Below are 24,535 nucleotides of genomic sequence, written 5' to 3'. Positions count from 1 at the left end.
GAGGATAAAAAGTGGGGCTTGGGGACTAGTGAACCATCCAGGGGGATCCATGGGGAGGTAGGAGAGTCAGGGGAGGTTTTGTGGGAGATTCAAGGGCTGGGAGGGGATAGGAGAGGGGGATTGCTTATATTGATGGTGGGAGTAGAAGGGGGAGGCAAAGGATTGGATGTAGGGGGGAGTACAGGCAGGGAATCGTAAGTATGCCTGTGAGTAGGGGAGGGGTTGGGGCGACAGACAGGGAAGAGGGCAGGGCTAAATTGGAGAGAGTAGGGGAGAGGGCCTACAAAGTGTGGGGAGTGTGGGGGGGAGATCCTGCGAGATGTATTGGGGTCACTTCAAAGCCGGAGGGGGTGGTAGAGACGTGTAGTGGAGGGGAGGTCAGGTCAGGGGAGGAGGGTGAAGATAGGTGGGAGTCGGTTTGTTGGTAAAGGAGGCGTTAGGGACTAGTTGGGGTAGTTTGTAGGACAGGGAACTGAAATAGTTGTCAAAGATGTTTAGGTGGAATTTGAAGGTTTGAATAAGAATATTACCAGATTTGAAAATGGAAATGTCGATGTCACCAGGGAAGGCAGAGGATGGGGAAGTCGATAGTTTGAGTCCATACGGGATTGTGATTGATTTTGAGATTGTGAAATGGAAAAGGAAAGTGCTTTTCCATTTAGAGGTGCGTTTAGAGTAAAAAATCAAGTTAGGTTTCATAGGAAAGGAGAGGCTGTGGTAAGTATAGACTATAAGAGTTTCAGGGGGACGCATCAAAAGTGTGTTTGAAATTTCTTCTGGCGCTTTTGGAGAGATTAGAGGGTTATATGATGATCCAGGAGTTAGGGCCATGTCTGGACAGGGCAGGGTCAGGAGGAGTGGGGGTGGGATTGGGGGGATACATGATAAGTAAAAGATGGGAGTGAGTGGAAAGGTGGCGGGGGAAGGGATATGTGGGAATATGAAGAGAGAGAGAGTGGGAAGGAAATAAGGATGTCAGAGGGAAAGAGAGAGGAGGAGGGAGATATGGGTAGAAGGGGGAGGGAGAACTGGTAGGTAGAAAGTTAGGGATAGAGAAGGGACGATGCAGGGGGAGTTCAACAAACAGGCAAAATAAATTAGGCAGGCAGTTTAAGCATGTGTGTATAGTGTTGCCTGAAAACAATGAGGTCAAAAGTTAAATTACTTAAGGTATTGTACAGGGAGGAGCAACAAATTGAGGATTATGCAGTTCAACCGAGAAATAAAATATAATAGGAGGTAGACAAGTTCAGGGAGAAACAGCATAAGTAAACTATGCATAGAGTCCTGTGCAACCCAGGCGTTGGTCAACAATAGGGAACTCGAAGGCAGTAACAGAGGTTATGTTAAATAGGTGAGGCCCCAGAACATCCAAGTGGTGGGCATCAATGAGGCTTATGAGAGGAGAGCAGCCGGTCCATAAAACAGAAACAAGGCCTCAATCTTTTGTGTCAAATCCAAATCTATCAAGCGTTGAAGAAAGCCGGGGTGGAAAACAAGCATAGCGCACGCAAGGGCCAGTGCGAACACAATAAGACGCAGGTAAATCTAGCAGCGGGTGGAGCGTCAGGAGAGCCGGCAGAGGTCAAGTGTCAATGACGGAAAAGGGTAAGAGCTCATGTGCCAGGCGAATGTAATGTAGGTAAAAATGACCACAACAGGATGGCTGCCAAAATGGAAGCAAGTGGCACAGTCCTCTTTCTCTATCCTTGGCCAGCAAAGCATGGAGACCAGAGGAGAGAAAGCCCCTCTTCAGATTTAATGACAGGAGGACAAAATTGGTACCCCACACTGACCTCAATTAGGCAAACAAAAATGAGCACTGATCAATGTAAATGTTGTGGCTCAGGGACAAGCCAATAAACCACTAACAAGAAAGACCGCTACAAGATGGCTGCCAACAGGAAGCAAGTGGCACAGTCCTCTTTCTCAATTCATGGCCAGTAGATGGCTGCTAAATGGGAGCAAGAGCGACAGTCCTCGTTCTCTATCCATGGCCAGCAAAGCGTGGAGACCAGGGGAGAGAAAGCCCCTCTTAGTTTTATGACAGAACAAAATGGGCCCCTACATGCGCATCAATTAGGTAAACAAAATGGACGTTGATCAATGTAAATGTTGTGGCTCAGGGACAACCCAATGAGCCAGCCGATCATGAAGGCCAGTAAATACTCCTCAGAGCCGAAACAGGATCGCGTGTAAACGACAGTCAATGAGGGGAAGAGCAGGAAGAACAGGCGAGGCCTGCATGAATGTCCTGTCCTTAGCGACTAGCATTGAAATGTAGCGGTAGCCAGGTGGACCCCACGCCCCCTCTAACTTCCCTAGCTCAGGGTGAACGAAGTGAAAAACATGCGGGAGCATCGTAACCCTAGGGGTTAAATCCCGGGAGCACGCATCGCCCAGCAGCCTTCGCTGGCAGAATGGGACCCACCGGACCACGTCATGCCCCTCTTACCATCCGGACCGGAGCGGCGCTTGGCTGGCTCTGCCGACAGTGTGCAACTCAGTGGAACCTCCGGCAGGAATGGGCACTCTGGTACTCAACCCCCCGTGTGGTGGCAGGAAGATGAAGACAAATGTGGAGGGAGTTTCAAACCCTCGCTTGAGACTCCAGAGACCAGAGTGACCCTCGGTAAACAACACCGTCAGCAAACGCCTCAGACCGCAACTCGCGAGGCCCAGGCAATCGGCTCAATCGTGCGGAGGCAAGGGACAGCAACCGGAACAGAACAGCATTGAGACCAGCCCCGCATCAGGAACACGGCGGGGTGGGGGCTTTGTTGTTCCCAGCCCACCAGTGCGGTGGAAGGAGGCAGCGCCAGAGGGGCAGATCGAGCCCTTAAGCCAGTCCCGCATACAGGATCACTGCGGCCGGGGGAGGCGTTCTCCTTGTTTGCTTTGCCCAGAGGTCGCTGTCACAATAGCAGGAGTTCGGGGCAAAGGTGAGAGGCAACGTCGAGACACAACCCAGCAGTCAGAGATGACGGGTACTCTGCAGCAGCTCCAGCCTGGGCTTGGGAGTCTCTGAACCCCTTTTGAGTCGGAGGCTGTTTCCTGGGAGAATCCTCGTCGCAGAAGGCCCCCAGGTATGTATCTTGTCCAAATCCTTCATTGCAGGGGGGTGTAAGCAGATAGTTGCATTACAGGCGCGTTTCTGAATGCTGGGGAGACGAGTAGAGGGGTGGCTGGGAGTAGCAAGTGCTATATAAATGCAATCCTTTTACCCTCTTCTATCCCTCCACTATCCTTCTTAACCCAAATAGCTGACTAACATATCCACTGCTAAAATTACTTTCATATTTTCACTATACTAATTCACCACTATTCCTTTATGGGTTCCGGAGTAGCGTGCTACTCACCAAAAAGGGCTTTGACGCCTTATCAGGGGTAGTAAGCACTTTATAAATGCAATTACAATTACAATCCTGGCAAAAGGCAGGAAGACCTATACATTACCTACTGGTGGTCACCAGTAGGTCGTTATAGTTAAGACCTAGTTTCCATTGGAAAAGCATTTTTTGACTTGGATATAACTTTGGAGTCGTTTGACCAATCTGCATGAAATTTTCCCAATCAAGTGTCACAGTGGGTACTATCATTCTGGCAATTTTGCAGTGGGGACCGAGAATTTGGGGCGAGAAATAAGGTTGAGTTTATCATAGTAATTCCCATCGGAATCTTTAGCCACACCTGCAGCCTGAACCGCTGAACGGACTTACTCCACATATGGCAGGGAGATAGAGGTCCGTTCAAGGAAATGCCTTTTGCTTATTTGGTGTAAATCCGTTCAGTAGTTGTTGAGAAAAGTAAGTTTAAAATTATTGTGATATCATTTGATATGTCATCAGTGAGGTAATTGACCATGTCATGAGTTATGTGAGGTCATCAGTAGTGCATTGCAGGGGCATGAGTTAGCTATAACTGCTGGATTTCTCTGGGTGTTTTTATGAGTGAAATATCAGCCTAACCATAACTCTATCTATCTATCTATCTATCTATCTATCTATCTATCTATCTATCTATCTATCTATCTATCTATCTATCTATCTATCTATCTCTCTCTCTCTCTCTCTCTCTCTCTCTCTCTCTCTCTCTCTCTCTCTCTCTCTCTCTCTATATATATATATATATATATATATATATATATATATATATATTCACTGAAAAAACCATAGGTTTCACACACGTTATAGTTAGGAATTATCATTTACAAAACCTTGCAAATTCACTTAAAAAACCATAGGTTTCACACATGTTATAGTTAGCTGTACATTTCACTCGTAAAAAACCAATGAAATTCCACGTTATAGTTAGATCAGGTAACTATAACTTGCGCGCCCACAATAAACTGCTGATGACGTCACATATTACATCACTCATGACATGGTCAGTGACATCACTCATGACATCAATGATGACATCTGAAATTACACATTGTGGATTGCGGTCGCGCAAATTATAGTTACCTGATCTAACTATAACGTGGAATTTCATTGTTTTTTTACGAGTGAAATGTACAGCTAACTATAACATGTGTGAAACCTATGGTTTTTTAAGTGAATTTGCAAGGTTTTGTAAATGATAATTCCTAACTATAACGTGTGTGAAACCTATGGTTTTTTCAGTGAATTTGTACGTTTTTTTAAATGCTAAGTTATGTATTTATTTTTTATTTTTTTTTCTGGTTTTTCACTGTGCGCACACCCTGCGCGCACGGTGCGCTTCGCGCACCGTGCGCGCGATGTGGGCGCTCGGTGCGCGAAGCGCACCGAGCGCCCCCGTTTCGCAGTCCATGCCGTGCGCGCCTCGCCTTTTTTTACACAGTAACATTTGTTTTTTTCTCCCTTGTGGGTCCTTTAATTTATTTAATAAATGTGATTGTTACTTCTTTTTTTTTTTTTTTTTTTTTTTTCCCGTGCGCGTACGGTAAGCTTACCGTACGCGCACACCGAAATTTTTTTTTAAAACTTATTAAATGTATTTTTCGTACTTTTGGGTCCTTCTTGGACCCCCTGACAAACACTAGGGGGTCTGCAACTCTCTTCGTTGCCCCCTTTTCACGTACCCCACCTTTGTTTCTCAGTGCGAGAGACAGAAAATGGCGGCCGACACTTCCTGATTTCGACCGATTTGAATGTTTACAGTCATGTAACCACCAATCAGAATTGAGCTCGCGCACGGCACCGTACGCGTACGGTAAGCTTACGGTAAGCGCACGGAGCTCGCTTACAGATATATATATTGATTTAAATGCTATTTTCTCAGGACCTACTGAACAGATTTACACCAGACCTACAAAAGGCACATCCTTGACCTGAGGACTACCTCTCTGCCAAATTTCAAGTAATTCTGTTCAGCCGTTCGGGCTGTAGCTCGGACTAAAGGTCCTATGGGAAAATGCGTGGGAAAAACGCGTTTTGGGACCCCCCTTTTTTCTCAGCCCCCGCTTGACGAATCCCCCCGAGACTTTCAGGGTAGGAGCGGAGCAGAGCGCCCCATTAGTTTTGAAAATTTCGCGAGGATTCGTCGACCGGCGCCAAAGTTATTCCAAATAGAATGTTGCGGATTTCCTATGGAAACACGGTCCTAACTATAACTATCTACTGGCGACCGCCAGTAGATTATATATATATATGTATATATATATATATATATATTCACTGAAAAAACCAAAGCTTTCAGGGGCGTTATAGTTAGGAATTGGCATTTAAAAAACCTTAGAAATTCACTGAAAAAACCATAGGTTTCAGGGGCGTTATAATTAGCTGGACATTTCCCTCGTACAAAAACCTAGAAATTCCCCCATTATAGTTAGTTCAGCTAACTATAACTTGCGCCCCCGCAATGCACTGCGGATGATGTCACATATTACATCACTCATGACATGGTCAGTGACATCACTGATGACATCACTGATGACATCTGAAATGACATCACTGATGACATCACTGATGACGTCATCCATGTGATAAATTAATGCATCTTCTCACACACTTTGATATGCTCAATCAAAATTTCAGACGTCCATTCTCAAAACCATAGGTACTCCAATACTAATAACTACATACCCACTCATTGACTCTTAGATCTACACACACATCCACTCACTCACTCACCTGTACAGTCACTCATACTTACAGTCACTCAGTACAGGACTATCATATGCATTTATACACCTAGATAGACACTCACACACCACCAATCATCCATAGAGGTACTCTCACACATAGTCAGTCATGCAAATAATTAATCACACCCCCATTTACTCACCTATGCAGTTATACACACACAAGTTCACTTACTCATAAAAATAGTACCACATTCTTACGCTCTTATACAATCACTGATACAAGCACACACTCATCCATACAGCCACTCTCACAATCACACACTCTCATATATACCCACTTATATACTCTTACACACATATATACTGCCATTCACATATGTAGTTACTCACACATGTACCACTGAGATATATATGTATGCACAGAGTCACACACACCCCACCCACACAAACACTCAGGCACCCATACAGATACTCAGACAACCAATCAATAACCCATAGCGACACTCATATAGCTGTTCACAAAATCGTGCAGCTGCTTATACACCAACAGACAGACAGATACAGACATTCACACAGTTTAGTCACTAGTCTGCAGTAAGATACATTTAATGACTCATTTATAGAGTCAGTCACGCACCCACTAAATCATCCATTCACACACGTATACACCCACTCATTCTTCCATAGGTTTTTCCCTATATATATATTAATCATATTTAAAATTTACAGAAACACACACTCACTGGATGACGTCATCAGTGATGTCATCGGTGATGTCATTTCAGATGTCATCAGTGATGTCATCAGTGATGTCACTGACCATGTCATGAGTGATGTAATATGTGACGTCATCAGCAGTGCATTGCGGGGGCGAGAGTTATAGTTAGCTGAACTAACTATAACGGGGGACTTTCTAGGGTTTTGTACGAGGGAAATGTCCAGCTAACTATAACGCCCCTGAAACCCATTGTTTTTTCAGTGAATTTCTAAGGTTTTTTAAATGCCAATTCCTAACTATAACGCCACAGAAACCTTTGGTTTTTTCAGTGAATTTCAAAGGCTTTTTAAATGCTAATTCCTAACTATATCAGGCCTGAAACCTATGGTTTTTTCAGTAAATTTCAAAGGTTTTTTAAATGCTAATTCCTAACTATATCAGGCCTGAAACCTATGTTTTTTTCAGTGAATTTCAAAGGTTTTGTAAATGACAATTTTTAATGTATTAATTGTTATACTGATTTGTTTTATACTGATTCACTACATTTTTTAAACTATTTATTTTTAGATATTTTTTTTAATTACATTATAATTACATTATACATTACGATACAAAATATACTTTCTCAGAATGAATTGCTTTAGTTTAAATACTTGGCAAATAGGCAACAGACTTTTAAGTACAGTAGTTACAGTTGTTGCAATGGCCAACCCAATTTCAAACACAAAGCAACATTGAGCTCAATGTGAATTTCTAGTTAAATGCAATTAGTTATTTTATGGATTTATTTTCTAACCACAGGACTGGATCCTAGATTCAGTCCTTGGCCATCTCCTGTAAACAGTTGAGTAAAAGCGTTTTGGTTACCTTAGTTATTTTTAAGGAATATTATTGTATTTTAAAAGTTGACACTTAGAAATATTTTCACATAGAATCACCAATGTTATCCTATGGCTGAAAATTCACTTAGCAGGTAAGTAGTGTTATCGTTACTTTTTCTTACTCAGTGGTGGATCCTGGATCCAGCACTGGCCAACCTCCTGGGAACAGTTGAAAGAATGTGTTTAAGTCAAACAGACGATTTTTTAGGAATATTTTTTGTTTGTGAAAATAGACACTTAGAAACTTTTCTGCTGAAAACCACACAATGGATTACTATGGAAGGAAATACAAGTTACTGGTAAGTACGCTTAGAATTACTTTTCAGGGTCAGTGCTGGGCTAAAAGATGCAGCTCTGGGTTCTCTCCTGATAACAGGTGAGTAAATCAGAATTCGTAGTTCGGCTGATTTTAGAGGAATATTTTTAGTTTGTGAAAATAGACACTTAGAAACTTTTCTGCTGAAAAACACACAATGGATTCCTATGGAAGGAAATACAAGTTACTGGTAAGTACGCTTAGAATTACTTTTCAGGGTCAGTGCTGGGCTAAAAGATGCAGCACTGGGTTCTCTCCTGATTACAGGTGAGTAAATCGGAATTCGTAGTTCGGCTGATTTTAGAGGAATATTTGTACGTTTAAAAAATGGACAATTAGAACATTTTCTGGTGAAAACCACACAATGGATTCCTATGGAAGGAAATACAAGTTACTGGTAAGTACGCTTAGAATTACTTTTCAGATTCAGTGCTGGGCTAAAAGATGCAGCCCTGGGTTCTCTCCTGATAACAGGTGAGTAAATCGGAATTCGTAGTTCGGCTGATTTTAGAGGAATATTTTTAGTTTGTGAAAATAGATACTTAGAAACTTTTCTGCTGAAAAACACACAAAGGATTCCTATGGAAGGAAATACAAGTTACTGGTAAGTATGCTTAGAATTACTTTTCAGGGTCAGTGCTGGGCTAAAAGATGCAGCCCTGGGTTTTTGTCAGGATTGCCGTCTTCACCCCGATGCAGACAACGGGACCCTAACGCGCTTGCGCGAGGAGGTCAGGCCGTCAATAAATGCCTGATTTCCTCCGGGAAATGCGCTTTGCGTCATTTCCGTTTCCGGAAACCACAGAGTCCTACGGTGCCTTCAGTGTTCCCGAACAGACGTCTTGGACCCGCTTTGGAAGAACCTTGTTCCCCTGTTTCAAGTGCACGGTGCGGTGCAGTAAGTGAGTCAGTGCTGCGTCACCCCTTGTCCTTAGTCCTTTGCTTAATAGGGTTTCACTATTTGTCCATTGTGTGTACCACGGGGTAAGGGGCAGTCCCGTGAACGGGTAGAGTGCATTGGGGGTTCCCTCGTCGATGGAATCGGAAGTTCATGGACCTGTGGAATTACCTGGTGTCACTCGCGTGTAGGTCGGGGCTGTTCATTATCTTGGTGGGAGCTTATGGAAAATACTGACAGCCCTTAATACATGATTCAAGAATATTCCTGATATCCACCCTCGGTGGAAGAAACTTCTCTAAGGAAGAGACTCAATTTCATTTCCTCTTCACACCGCTTATCTCTATTTGGAAACATCGCTGAAAGAGGACACTGCGACTGCCAGAGGGGATACGGTAACAGCGAGTATTCGCTGCCTTTACTTTTCTTATCTTTTGGGTTGTGGACTTCAGTATCCTGTTGTGTTATACGTTTAAATCAAGACAGACTTCTCTGAAGGAAGAGCAGTCTGACATTCGTTATTGCTTACTTCTGGATTCCTATACATTGAGACTCCATTGACCCCGCCCAGTAAGCACTGAAATCAGTTTGTCTCATTTCATCCCAGTAGACTTTGCATGGTATATGACATGTTCTTCTATCCCTTTACAGTGCAAACCCATGGTACGGTGGAGCTCGTCCTGTCTTAGTGGAAGAAGGGTGGCTTTTAGGTATCTGTCTATAACACACTTTATCTAGAGTACTTATCCTTTCCTAGTGTATAGAGATACATTGTTTGTTTTTCTTTCCAGTTCCGTTTCTGCAAGGACCCCTAGTTGGTGCCATAAGCTGAGAGATACCTACTTTCCTTGTTTTGTTTCCCTTCTTCCCCAGACCTCATATTGCTGTCTAGAGTCTGATAGGCGCAATACGGGGTTGGAGAAGTAGTGGACCTAATCATCGGTTCCCGGGCGCTTCTGCAGAAACCAACAGGTGAGCACCTGTCCGATCCTGACAGAACGCAAAGCCCAAAGAAATAGATACATATTCTGCCCGAGCATCATGGAACTGAGTCAAGCAACATTAGCCGATTTGGCTAACATGATTGGAAACTTGCAGGCAGAAACCCAGGCTTTAGCATCTCGAGTAGACGCTTTTCAGCGAGAGAAACGAGTGGAGGCGGAGCCTAGTAGAGCAGGTCCAAGTGTATCTTCGCCAGTTATCCACGTTTCCACCCCACAAACAGTTCCTTTAGCCCCTCCTGAAAGGTTTTTGGGGGATTCCGCGAAATTCGCAGCATTCATAAGCCAATGCCAATTACATTTTATGTGTAAAGCTGCATGTTTCCCTACAGAACAAGCCAAGGTGGCTTTGGTTATCTCTTATTTGGGGGGTTCAGCGGCCAATTGGACCATTCCTCTTATTGAATGAAACGACCCCCTCCTACATGATTAGAGTGCCTTTCGTAGAGAACTGAAAAAATTATTTGATAGGCATACTTTCACGCATTCGGCAGACACGGAACTTTTAACCTTAAAACAAGGAAAAAAAGATATAACGGCGTACATTACAATGTTTCATAGATTAATTGCAGAAGCGGGCTGGCCTGAAGAGAAAAGAAGTGCTCTGTTTTATAAAGGCCTCAGGGATGACCTGAAAGATGCTTTATCTCAGGTGGTAGATCCATCAGACTCATGCCCTGCCTTAATTGACTTGGTTGTTAAATTGGATCATCGCATTAATGAGAGGCGAGGAGAAAGGGGTAAGGGCGACACTAAGCTGATCATGTACAAAGAGCGAAAGACAGATCCTGAAAAGAGTAGCGATGACCCTGAGCCAATGCAAATTGGTACTTTGAGAGGACCTTTAAGTGCAGAAGAAAGGAAGAGAAGAAGAGACAATAAGCTGTGCCTGTATTGTGGCAAGCAAGGCCATTTTCTCAGAGAGTGTCCAGTGAAGCCGAAGCAAGCTAAGAATACGGAAAACTAAAGAGCCCGAGGCCTAGAGAGACAGGGTCCTCGGGTAATTCAGGGATAGTTGTCTCCTCTTTAGAAACACTTGAGGGTTGTAATCGCCATTTTTTTTTAAGGCCTTGCTCTCATGGAACGATAATGTACAAGAGGTTCACATTATGATAGACTCGGGGGCCTCTGGTAATTTTATGGACATTCTATGGGCAAAGGATAGACTCATTCCAAGTATAGAAAAGAAGATACAGGAAGAAGTCACCACTATCGATGGGAGTGTATTGAAATCAGGTCCCATTACCCATCACACCATTCCTATGGTCCTAGACATACATCCCATCCACCAGGAACGGTTAAGTTTTGATTTAATCTGTACACCTCAGTTTCCTGTTATTCTAGGAATACCCTGGTTACGCCTACACAACCCCGTACTAGATTGGAAGCATATGACACTGGACTTTCGTCCTGAAATATGCAAATCTCATGTTCCGGCCCAGGTGACCCAAGTCTCTACTAGAATGGTTGCGACTGCTACAGAAGACGGTACCTTGCCGTTGCAGTATCAGGATCTCCTCTCTATTTTTGATGAAATAGAAGCCACATCGCTCCCTCCCCATAGGGAGTATGATTGTCGTATTGATCTACAGGTGGGGGCGAGAATTCCGTGTAGCAGGGTTTATTCGCTGACTGAAAAAGAGACCCTCTATTTGCGAGAATACTTAGACAAGATGCTCAAGATGGGGTTTATACGTCCATCCCGCTCTCCTGCGTCTTCTTCTCTATTTTTCATTCCTAAGAGGGAAGGCGGTCTGAGATGTTGTATTGACTACAGGGCGTTAAACAATGTGACCATTAAAAACAAGTACCCGTTACCCTTAATTTCCTCTCTCCTTGACCGCATTAGAGACGCAAAGATTTTCACTAAATTGGATTTGCGGGGAGCATATCATTTAGTGCATGTCAAGGAGGGGGATGAATGGAAGACCGCCTTTTGCACCAAGTACGGGCTATATGAGTATTTGGTTATGCCTTTTGGGCTTTGCAATGCCCCCTCTGCATTCCAGTATTCCATAAATGAAACACTAAAGGAGATGATTGACGATTACGTTATCGCCTACATAGATGATTTGTTAATCTTTTCATCCTCCTTACAAGAACACCAAAGGCACGTAAGAAATGTCTTAGAGAGATTGAAAGAGACACAGCTGTTTTGTAAACTCGAGAAATGCCTCTTTCATGTACAACAGGTAGCCTTTTTGGGATTCATAGTATCTCCTCAAGGCATTAGCATGGATCCTCAAAAGGTGGAAGCAATTCACAGATGGCAGGCCCCACGATCAGTCAAAGAAACACAGAGTTTCATTGGCTTCGCCAATTTTTACAGGCGATTCATTTGCAATTTCTCTGGATTGGTGGTTCCCATTACCACATTACTGAGAAAAGGAAAGAAATTTACTTGGACTCCTGAAGCAGAGGAGGCATTTCAGATGTTCAAAAAGGTGTTCACTCAGGCTCGAGTTCTACGCCATCCAAATCCTGCTCATGAGTTCGTAGTTGAGGCAGATGCCTCCCAGGTGGCAGTGGGAGGGATCCTGTCCCAGAAAGACCCCAGCACCGGACATCTACATCCGGTTGCATATTTTTCACGGAAATTTACCCCTGCAGAAATTAACTATTCCATTGGGGATAAGGAACTGTTAGCCATTAAGAAAGTGTTTGAAGTATGGTGGCAGTACTTATTGGGGGCTAACCACACTATCACAGTCCTAACTGATCATAGGAACCTGCAATTCCTAAGATCTGCACGAGCCCTTTCCATGAGACAGTTACGATGGGCTCAATTTTTCAGTGACTATGATTATGTAATTCGCTTCCAAGCAGGACGGAAGAATGGAAAAGCAGATGCTTTGTCTCGGCTCAGCTTTGATACTGAAGAAATCACGACAGAACCTCCTCTTATCATAGCCAAGGACAGAGTAATTGATGGGTTGTTTTCAGAGGAAGAGTTTTTAGCCAAGGTTAAACAAGAGCAAAGTCAGACAGATATGAATCTAATAAAGGGTACTAACACACCCCACATGGACTCTGGTTTCCTTTACATAGAAGGAGGGTTGGTCACTCCCACTGTGGAACTACAAAAACAAGCTTTAGAATGGTGTCATTCTCACCCTATAGCAGGACATCCTGGCTACAAAAAGACACTAGAACACCTACGTAGACATTTCTGGTGGCCAACTATCGGAGGAGACGCAAAGCGCTTCCTGCAACGCTGTTATGTATGTGCTCAAAGTAAAGCTTCGCATCAAAAGCCTGTGGGATTATTACAACCCATCCCTACTCCTAGTCATCCTTGGCAAACTGTGTCACTAGACTTTATTGTAGTGCTCCCACACACCGCTCAAGGACACAACACGCTATTAGTGGTAGTGGATTTATTTACGAAAATGGCCCATTTCATACCCTTAAGTGGGCTTCCTACAGCCAGGAAGTTAGCGACAGTTTTTCTTCAACAAATTGTACGCTCACATGGTCTCCCGTCAGTCCTTATTTCTGATAGGGGCGCTCAGTTTATTTCTAAGTTTTGGAAAGGAGTGTGTAACCTGTTACAGATTGATGCCCGCTTGTCGTCCAGCCACCATCCACAGACAGACGGACAAACAGAGAGGGTAAACCAGTGCGTTGAGCAATACATCAGATGCCAACTTTTGCAAGATCCTATGGATTGGGATTTGGTAGTATGGATAGCTGAACTATCATACAATAACAGTTATCATGTGTCTATCAACACCACACCCTTCTTTTGCAACTTTGGTTATCATCCATGTATCATACCATGCCCAGAGTACTCCTCCTGTACTTCTCCAGCAGCAATCGAATTGGTGCAGGAATTACAAACAATACACCAAACAACACATTTAGCCTTAGAACAGGCCAAGGCTAGGTATAAAGAAACTGCTGACGCACACAGAACCCCAGAACCAACATACACACAGGGAGACAAAGTATGGTTATCCTCAAAAAACCTGACACTCAGAGGATCCTGTAAATTCAAACCCAAATACATAGGCCCTTTTGCCATAACTAAGGTGATTAATCCGGTAGCCATGAGATTGGAAATTCCTCCGTCCCTAAAAATACATCCTGTGTTTCATGTGTCCCTATTGAAACCTGTAGAACCTGGTACTCTTCTTCCCTTAGCCCCGGCTCCTGTATCATTATATGGGGAAATTGAATAAGAAGTAGAGAAGATCCTAGATTCCCGAAGAGTCAGGCGTGAGCTCCAATACCTGATACGTTGGAAGGGGTATGGAATAGAAGAACGCACATGGGAACCAGCCAGTAACGTGCATGCCCCTCGCCTTGTACGTCTCTTTCATTGACAACATCCAGACAAGCATAGACCGGTGGGAGGCTTATTGGGAGGGGTATACTGTCAGGATTGCCGTCTTCACCCCGATGCAGACAATGGGACCCTAACGCGCTTGCGCGAGGAGGTTAGGCCGTCAATAAATGCCTGATTTCCGCCGGGAAATGTGCTTTGCGTCATTTCCGTTTCCGGAAACCACAGAGTCCTACGGTGCCTTCAGTGTTCCCAAACAGACGTCTTGGACTCGCTTTGGAAGAACCTTGTTCCCCTTTTTCAAGTGCACGGTGCGGTGCAGAGAGTCAGTGCTGCGTCACCCCTTGTCCTTAGTCCTTTGCTTAATAGGGTTTCACTATTTGTCCGTTGTGCGTACCACGGGGTAAGGGGCAGTCCCGTGAACGGATAGAGTGCATTGGGGGTTCCCTCGTCGATGGAATCGGAAGTTCATGGACCTGTGGAATTACCTGGTGTCACTCGCGTGTAGGTCGGGGCTGTTCATTATCTTGGTGGGAGCTTATGGAAAATACTGACAGCCCTTAATACATGATTCAAGAATATTCCTGATATCCACCCTCGGTGGAAGAAACTTCTCTAAGGAAGAGACTCAATTTCATTTGTTCTTCACACCGCTTATCTCTATTTGGAAACATCGCTGAAAGAGGACACTGCGACTGCCAGAGGAGATACGGTAACAGCGAGTATTCGCTGCCTTTACTGTGGAAATATGGATTTTTATGATCAGTTATGTCCCCTATCTTGGACCCCAACGGTTTCATGTATAAATCACAAGTACATGTATGTTCCCTCCAGTTCCAGTTATGAAGACGCAAATACATGTGCGTCCACCGTTAACATGTCCTCTTTCAGATCCGCCATGAATGGGCCGGATATTCCATTCCTAAGTACGAAAGGCCACCGGCTTTATATGGTTCACTTATGCTATTTTTCAGTCCAGGCGAGTAGGCCCTGATTCTGCCATCAAGCTTTTCCTGCCTTCTGCCTCTGAGAGCTCCAGTCTGAGCCTGCATCTGTATCCATGAACTTTGTCCTCATTCTCTGCGCAGCTAACGGTGCCTGACATCAGCTTGTTGCCTGCCAAAAACTGTATTTCACCTTGTGATTATCTGCTCCGCTCCCTGCCCAATGCATTCCTGTCTAGTAGTTTAAGTAAACATCCTGCCAGCTACCGAGCAAAGGCCCGGCTTCTCTGTCTTTATGCAAGTAATTCATAGCCCTGTTACTATGGACGATTTCTGCCCCCGCATATTGTGTAGACACTTAGACGCTTGTACACGCACTCACAGTCAATATAGTCAGTATAGAATAAGGTTCTACTCCGAGAGACCTTTCTTTTTGGATAACATAGTTCTTTAAACATAGGATGTTAGATATGATTTGGGATTAGGTTGACATAACCCCAGACTTTTGTCTCCACATGTAGAGCTAAATGTCAAGTCCCTTTCTCCCTCTAGCCCCACGTCAGTTACACGTCATGCTCGAGTTGAGCACAAGTAAGGCAAAGTTCCAGTACAATTCCAGCAGATCACGCAACCCCCTCCAGGTATCCACCCACACATGACAAATTACCCATTATCATCAAGTGGACGCCCACATGGACGCCCACCTTCACGCCTACTTACACGCCCACATGCTCTTATCTCATTCTCTCTTGCTCTTTTGCTTACGTACAATTGAGAAATGTATATATACTGTACTCTGTGAATAATGTTTTGAGAATATTGAGAATACTTTTGAGCCCCTTTCCAGATCCAATTTTGGTGATGGAAATATTCTCCCTTTGACTCGAGTTATTGGAATAAATCCCTTTATGAACCTGATACCACGGACTCAGCCTCTTGCTTTATGCATGATCTTATTGATATTCTGAAATACATAGAGCGTAATATTTTATTTACCACATAATGGCGCCCGAACAGTTTAATCTCTTTCCCCACACGCCGGAGATGAAGGTCCAGTTTTGCCCCCTTCCACAGCCGTGATGGACTTCAAGCGCGCACGTCGCGGGTCTTCCCGCCAACTCCCTCAGGCCAACGAAGGGGACAGACTGCGACCAGGCATCCATACGAGGCGGTGAGGAACGCAGATTGTCCTACCCAGAGCCCACCTGCGAGAGAGCTGTGTCCGAGGTATACAGAGGCCCACCAGATTTCGAAGTTCCGAAGTATCCAGGTCACGAGTCGAGTCCAGTCCAGTCCAGTCCGGTCCAGTCCAGTCCAGTTCAGTTCCGAGGCCTTCCGTTCCGAGCTACCCGGTGAGTACCATTGCCGGGGAGGCGTTCTGACGTGCACATAGGTTGTGCCGGTCAAGACGGGTTTGGGTACACAAATCCGGTCTGCACTGTTTCAGCAGTGTATCTGTACTGTTTAGCAGTATATCTAGTATGTCTAGTATATAATTCAGAATCATCTAGTTAGTGTCGAGTATTATGCTAAGTGATTAGTTCCCTAATGATCATTGTTGTTCGTTAAATGTTAAATGTTAAATGTTTTAAATACGTTCTACATATTGTGGTGTGAATGACTGTTCATTATTGTGTTTATTGTATTAAGTGTGTTCAAGTAATAAGGTCTAAAAATGCCGCTCTTTTCAAAATTAAGACAGATCAAAACTAGAAAAGGGGTACTCGAAGAAGCTGTTCCCATTCCACCTATGGACACTCCAGAGTACTTTATGTATCATAAGCATGGCCTAGATGCCGTATTATTTCTTGATTTATGGGTGGACTACACCAAGGATTTACCAGAAAGTCAGAGGTGGCCCGCAGTTGGGACATGGGATGCAGATTGCATCATGAGAGTAGAAGAAGAATTATGGAAAAAGATAGCCAGACAGTAACATAATGATGCCATTGAATTATGGCGTAAAGAATAGCATAGACGCACAGAGTAAGCGCTCAGAAAAGAAGAGAAAAGTAGGGAGGATTCAGACAAAGCCCGAGAAAACGTGTTAGTTGAGGAAGGTATCCGAGTAAAAGCAGAACAAGTAGATGGACAACGAAACACTCTTATGAAAGAGAAAATGTAGACCAGCTTGGAAGGATGCCATTGAGTTTTGGCGCAAGGAGTCACATAGGAGGTCAGAGTAAGTGTTTCACGAAGCAGAGAGAAGTAGACTGGAGTCTGGAAAAGCCAAGGAACAGATGTTACAGGAGTAATTGGAGTAGGTAAAATGAGCGCAGGCTGACAGAGAAAGAAATACTGACGTTGCTGGTATTTATCCCGTCCTTTCAGAGGACCTAGCAAGAGTGGCCCCAGTAGAAAGACCAGTTAGAGTGCCACCGCAAGTACCACGATACATATAATAATGATATAGTAGCCCGAAGGTTCTTGAGCCACCCACCAAATGAACAGCGCATAGCTGGTGTTTACATGGTCCAACATTTGACTACGTTGTCAATAGGAAATTGAGAGGGGTGTAGCTAGAGAAGGAGCAACACCTGTGATTTGATGACACCCCTAATGTACAAAGTGTTAATGAAAAATAATTAGTGAAAAGTTTAGCTTGAGAAAAATTGTGGGTATTTCGAATTTACAAAATTGTTCCAGAATCCAGGTTTGTGTTCTTGGTGGTCCAGTGAGCCAATGTGCTGGGTCAAGTCGGTGAGATTATGACCCCCTGAGTGCAAATTGTATGTAAAAATAATTTTTCAATTGAGCGAATTATTGCAGTTTTTATGGAATTGAGTAGTCTTTTTGTCTTTGACAGCTTCAGAGTGAGGAGAAGGTGGGGGCTGTGTAGAGCAGTATGTGATACAGAAATCGGAGACAGATTCTGACCTTGTAGCCAGTGTAGGTGGGGGCCGGTGAGAGGAGCAGAACAGAGGCACTGCTTAGAAAGCTTATCTGACATCGCATCTGTGTAATGCCTGCAGCCGGAACAACGAAAAAAAGTTGGCTGGCAGCCCAGGCTCAGGCCGCGCTGAGGGGCTATTTTTAACTTCTCTGATAAGACAGGGCAGCTGAGAAATGTAAGTCGAGAAAGATTCCCTTGTTCTATTCTGTGCAAAACGAGTGCCCCGAGGAAATGTCTATGGAGAAGATTTGTTTTATTTTTTAGAAAATGCTATATTGCTTCTGGCCAGAAAGTAAAATGTTGCTCTTGCTTGGAATTTTAAGGGCTATGTGCCTATATAAAAACGATTTTCAAATTCAGACATTTTTGAATTGTGGCCACAAGCTGCCACCAGTTGCATTGGATAAATGATCCAGTGGTTAAAAGTCTGTGAGGAGAGATGAGAGGTGCGTCTTCGTCTGGGACATTAGGGTACATTGTGTTGACGAAGATGCATAGCTCATTTTATTTAAAAGAAAACAAACAGGTTCGTGTGTTCTTCGTTTTTGATTATTATTGCTGATTCTGTTTTTATAAAAGAAAACAAACAGGTTCGTGTGTTCTTCGTTTTTGATTATTATTGCTGATTCTGTGTGTCAGACTTGACACGGTGATTTCAGATGGGGGTGTATAGGGCAGGTAAATAAATTATTGATTAAAATCCTGACAAATTAAGGAGGCCAGAATGTTCGCCTCTGAGCTGTAGGTACTGTAATTGCGCATCGCTGCTCATTTATATATGTTAGTGCAATTGTCTATGCTTTCTGTGCTTGGTATACTGATGGCTTGGCATATGTATTTTATATATGTTTTGTTTTTGTGTTGTATTGACCAGTCTGTTTAGCGTTTAATACCAAGTTCTCCTGTGCAAGTACAGAGATAGTCGTGACGACGGCGATCTTTGCACAGCGCTTGGCTGGAACTTGTTCACAATTACTAAATTTCAAAGACGTGATATTACCTTTATCATGCTGTCAAAATAGCAGACAACACGTTATCAGTGTATGTCTAATTGGTGTTGGAGATGAATGAAATAAAAGGAAAAATTATGCAAGACTAAAATATTTTTCACATGACTGCCTTTCTCTTATAGACAGGCAGCCTCGGTCATATGTTTCCAGATTGGACATTAAGGAACCATTATGATCTGTGCACTCGCATCTTAACTCTTGAAAGGCCTGTTTTAAATAAGGACTGCCACCACAGAGTGACAAATGAGGCTCGGTATTTAGGGTAATGAGAAAATATCTGACAGGATTTCCTTTTTGAAGTTTGCTTTAGTAAGCTCATTCTTGTAAGTGGTGGCCCCAAACGTTGACTTGTTTTTAAATTAGGCTATTTATTGTATAGGTGGAAATTATTGCAAAATGACTGATTTCTTTAGCAGATAAATTATTAATTATCAACATTAACAACTGTTCTTAAACTTGGTTTTCCGAATATTTAGGTAATTTAGCATTCCTATTAGGGCCTACTAGCATTAATATTGACTTCAGGTTGGTGTAGGTTCATGTAATAGGGACATTTGCATATGAGATGTCATTTGGCTAGCTTATGAGCTAACACAATGAGGTTTGTACATTAGTTTGAAGGATTTCTCGCCGTTTCAAATACGCTGTGTATCTCCTATAATTTTGCTTACGCCCAGTAGCTACACACAGGGATTAATAGTGTTGACAAGACACAGGGTTTGATAGTGTTTGACAGCAGTGAAATCTGTTTCAGATTTCCTCCTGTCAAAAAGGGGGGGAAGGAGGAGAATATTGGCTTTCTGCTGGCCCCTGAGGAGGTTCGCTTCCCGCTAGCCCCTTAAGAAATTAAGCCCCTTAGAAATTAGCCCCCTTAGAAATTAAGTCGAGGAAATAGGTATGGTGCTTTCCCCTTTTTCTCATGTTTTATTGTGATCTTTCAGGGGAATTAGTCCAAGCCCCTAATACAGCTTCTACTAAAGTCCTCCCTTGGATACAAGAACACACTGTGGCATTTGAAGAATTAAAGAGAGCTTTATGTCAAGCACCAGTTTTAGCAAACCCTGATTACAACAAATCGTTTATGTTTTTTGTGACAGAGCGGGATGGAACAGCACTATCTGTCCTAACACAAGATCATGCAGGAAAACACGAGCCCTGTGCTTATTTTTCTAGTACATTAGACCCAGTAGCACAGGCTTTGCCTGCGTGCCAAAAATCAGTTGCAGCAACGGCCTTAGCCATAAGACAAAGTGACTTGATAGTGCTGGGCCACCCTCTGACAGTACAAGTACCACACGCAGTAGAGGTTCTCTTGAACCGGACACAAACACAACACCTGACTGTAGCTAGACTGACAGGCTATGAGCCAACGTTATTTCAACCACACATAGAGATCAGACGATGCAACATACTGAATCCTGCTACCCTTTTGCCCTCCAGTACAGAAAGCGTTTCACCACACGACTGTGTTGAAGTAATACATACCGTGACTAAACCAAGACAAGACTTGACAGACGTTGCACTCCCAGACCCCGACCTAACACTATAAATTGACGGCTCATGCATGAGGACAGGGGCGGGAGAATTAGTGGCAGCATATGCAGTGACTACTGATACTGTAATAATAGAGACTAAAAGAATAGACATATTGTCAGCACAAGCAGCAGAGCTCATCGCCCTGACACAAGCGTGCATAAGAGCTAAGCACCTGAGAGTAAACATTTACACCGATTCTCTGGCGAGAAAGAGGTTTCTTGACCTCTCATGGGGCCAAGATACAGCATGGCCCCCATATTCAAGCCCTACTGGAAGCAATACATTTACCAACAGCCATAGCTATCCTAAAATGTAAAGCACATACTAGAGCCACAGATACCATTTCCCAAGGCAATGATCTGGCAGACCGAACAGCTAAACAGACAGCTCAGACCCCACTAGACATGACAAAGTTACAGGTTCAATAAGTGTCCAAAGCCATGACAGTTAGGGATCCTTCCAAGGATGTACAAGACATACAGACACATGCTACGATGGACGAATTAAAGAAATGGTCGGAACAAGGAGGGGTACTGACTGATCAGGGTTGGATGACAAGGGCAAATCCACATGGCTTCTTCCTGATTCAATGGTACAAGTGATTATAAATACCGCACATAGTCCTGCACACTTAGGAGAGAAAGCAATGATAGATAGCTTACAGAATATATGGTTCAACAAGCACCTGCGTGCAGCAGCGAAACAAAAGGTCAGAACATGTATGATCTGTTGCCAATTCAATCCAGGTAAAGGCATTCCGATGGAACAAGGTGGATTCCATCCACCTGACCACCCTTTTGAAGTGCTCCAAATGGATTATATCCAAATAAACAGATGTAGAGGTTACAAATATGTCCTGGTACTAATGAAGCAGGTGTCCCTTCTGTTAGGGTATACCTGGAAATTCCATTGTGTGCGACATCCTGAAGCAGCAGGCCTTGTAGAAAGACATAATCAGACATTAAAAATTTGTGCAGACAAAGGTGTAGATTGGATGGTAGCCCTGCCGGTTGCCCTCTTTTACATGCGAATGGTAGCTCATTCTAGAACAGGCTTATCTCCCTATGAAGTGGTCTTTGGTAGACCACCAAATATGTGGGCACTCCAATGCCTAAAAGATTACTGATGCTGACAGATTACCTGGCTTCCTTGATGTCTGCACTACTCTCTTGTTGTTCGCAGGTTGCTGCCGCCTTCCCTGACAACACCCAGGTCAAAGAATACTCCATCGCTCCTGGATGGAAGGCGCCAAAGTCAGTGCTCTGGACCACGGGGACGGCCGTTAAAGTCAAAGTGCACCTTCACCACTCTTTTACAAAGGAAAAAGACTTTGAACTTGGATTTTGGATTTTGAACACCATTTTCTAGAGGAGACTCCCCAGAAGTTTCCACAAAGCTAAACTTTGATCTAAGAAGTCAGAACCCGTTTGATCAATTAAGTCCACTAGGTGGTGAAGCGGTTGAACATGTATTCTGGCTCGCATAAGATCCTGGACAATAACATAAAGCAAAAATAAGAGAGCAAGATAAGAAGCAAATAGATGTATAGTTACTGTAATTTTTCTATCTCTTCTGTGCATCACGATAATATGTATCAGCTTAATACTACATGCTATTTTTCCTCCTATTGCCTCACTCTTATACTCCTCCACTAATGATACCATAAAGCACACATTTAGTGATCTGCCATCCTATGAGCTATCATATCGACTTGCCTTACGCAACAATACCTTTATTCAGATGCTGCACCATTCACATCAGACTAGCAATGCTACAGACTGCTGGGTCTGTGGCCGACTCCCCCCCTATCAGAACTATAAGGGAGTTTTGCCCCTCTTTCTCTATCCGTTCACACACAATGGCTCCTGTGGAGCATGGTTTAGTTTGATTAATTCCCTAGATTCGAATTCCGCAGTTTATCAAGACAACTGGGTATGGGGAAACCTGAACTTAGTTTTTGCTTAAAGTCTGCTACCCTAACAAGGAGGGACTTCCCAAAAGAACAGGAACTGATCTAAGAAATGAAGTATATGGATTAGGTAATTTTACACTTAACCTCATGATCCTGAACGTTGAATCTGAAGCTACACCAATCTTGCCCGCCATGTCCGTATTCCCAGTAAAAGGGGAATTATGTATAAGAAAGAATGGCTCCATACACATGGGCCATAGTAAATGCACCACTGTAATAAAATTCAGTGATCAAGGCAAGTCTACATTTAGAGCTTCTCGTCATTCCTACTTTATATGTGGCCAGACCGCATATATACGCCTACCTCTAGATTGGGATGGTACCTGTTACATAGCATTCCTCCTACCACCTGTTTTCCTAGCTCCTCCTGATTATCATAGAAATACTCATTTAGTACACAATAGACAGCAGAGAGATCTCCCAATTGTCGATTACACTGAAACAGCATGGGAAAAATACACAGATTTCAATAAAGGTTTCTTTCCCTATATAGGTACAGTTACCAATAGTAAGCTGATACGTAGATTAACAAGAAACCCTTGAAGCAGTAGTGAACGAAACTATTTCCGCCTTAGGCAATTTAACAGAAGAGCAGTCTGCTATGCGGATTGTTGTGCTTCAAAATAGTCTTGTCCTTGACGTTATCCTGGCCGATAGGGGCGGAGCTTGTAGGGTCATCGGATCAATCTGTTGCATTTTTCATACCAGAAAATTCGCCATCTGTATATAAAGCCATAACTCGCCTTCATAAGATTGTAAGCCAGATACACCAGAATCCAGGCACCTGGACTTGGTCCGGTTGGTTTTGGAGTGTATTATCTACCTTTGGATGGAGGGTCCTATCCTTCCTAGGTATTGGCTTTCTCATACTATTCAGTTGCTGCTTATGCCTACAATGTGGACCAGCGATTTGTGGTCTGTGTGCCACATCGTGTATTCCACCACCAAGATTTCGTTCGTCCCAGAAGAAAAAAGAAGAACAAATGATGCTATATGAACAGATCAATGGATTGATGAAGATTGATATCTCTTGACGGGCAAGTAGGGGACAAGGAGGGAATGTGGAAATATGGATTTTTATGATCAGTTATGTCCCCTATCTTGGACCCCAACGGTTTCATGTATAAATCACAAGTACATGTATGTTCCCTCCAGTTCCAGTTATGAAGACGCAAATACATGTGCGTCCACCGTTAACATGTCCTCTTTCAGATCCGCCATGAATGGGCCGGATATTCCATTCCTAAGTACGAAAGGCCACCGGCTTTATATGGTTCACTTATGCTATTTTTCAGTCCAGGCGAGTAGGCCCTGATTCTGCCATCAAGCTTTTCCTGCCTTCTGCCTCTGAGAGCTCCAGTCTGAGCCTGCATCTGTATCCATGAACTTTGTCCTCATTCTCTGCGCAGCTAACGGTGCCTGACATCAGCTTGTTGCCTGCCAAAAACTGTATTTCACCTTGTGATTATCTGCTCCGCTCCCTGCCCAATGCATTCCTGTCTAGTAGTTTAAGTAAACATCCTGCCAGCTACCGAGCAAAGGCCCGGCTTCTCTGTCTTTATGCAAGTAATTCATAGCCCTGTTACTATGGACGATTTCTGCCCCCGCATATTGTGTAGACACTTAGACGCTTGTACACGCACTCACAGTCAATATAGTCAGTATAGAATAAGGTTCTACTCCGAGAGACCTTTCTTTTTGGATAACATAGTTCTTTAAACATAGGATGTTAGATATGATTTGGGATTAGGTTGACATAACCCCAGACTTTTGTCTCCACATGTAGAGCTAAATGTCAAGTCCCTTTCTCCCTCTAGCCCCACGTCAGTTACACGTCATGCTCGAGTTGAGCACAAGTAAGGCAAAGTTCCAGTACAATTCCAGCAGATCACGCAACCCCCTCCAGGTATCCACCCACACATGACAAATTACCCATTATCATCAAGTGGACGCCCACATGGACGCCCACCTTCACGCCTACTTACACGCCCACATGCTCTTATCTCATTCT

Source organism: Triturus cristatus, chromosome 10 (assembly GCF_964204655.1).
Source record: "Triturus cristatus chromosome 10, aTriCri1.1, whole genome shotgun sequence".
NCBI lineage: Eukaryota > Metazoa > Chordata > Amphibia > Caudata > Salamandridae > Triturus > Triturus cristatus.
The sequence above is the reverse complement of the archived record's forward strand: the minus strand, read 5'-3'. Positions refer to the sequence as shown.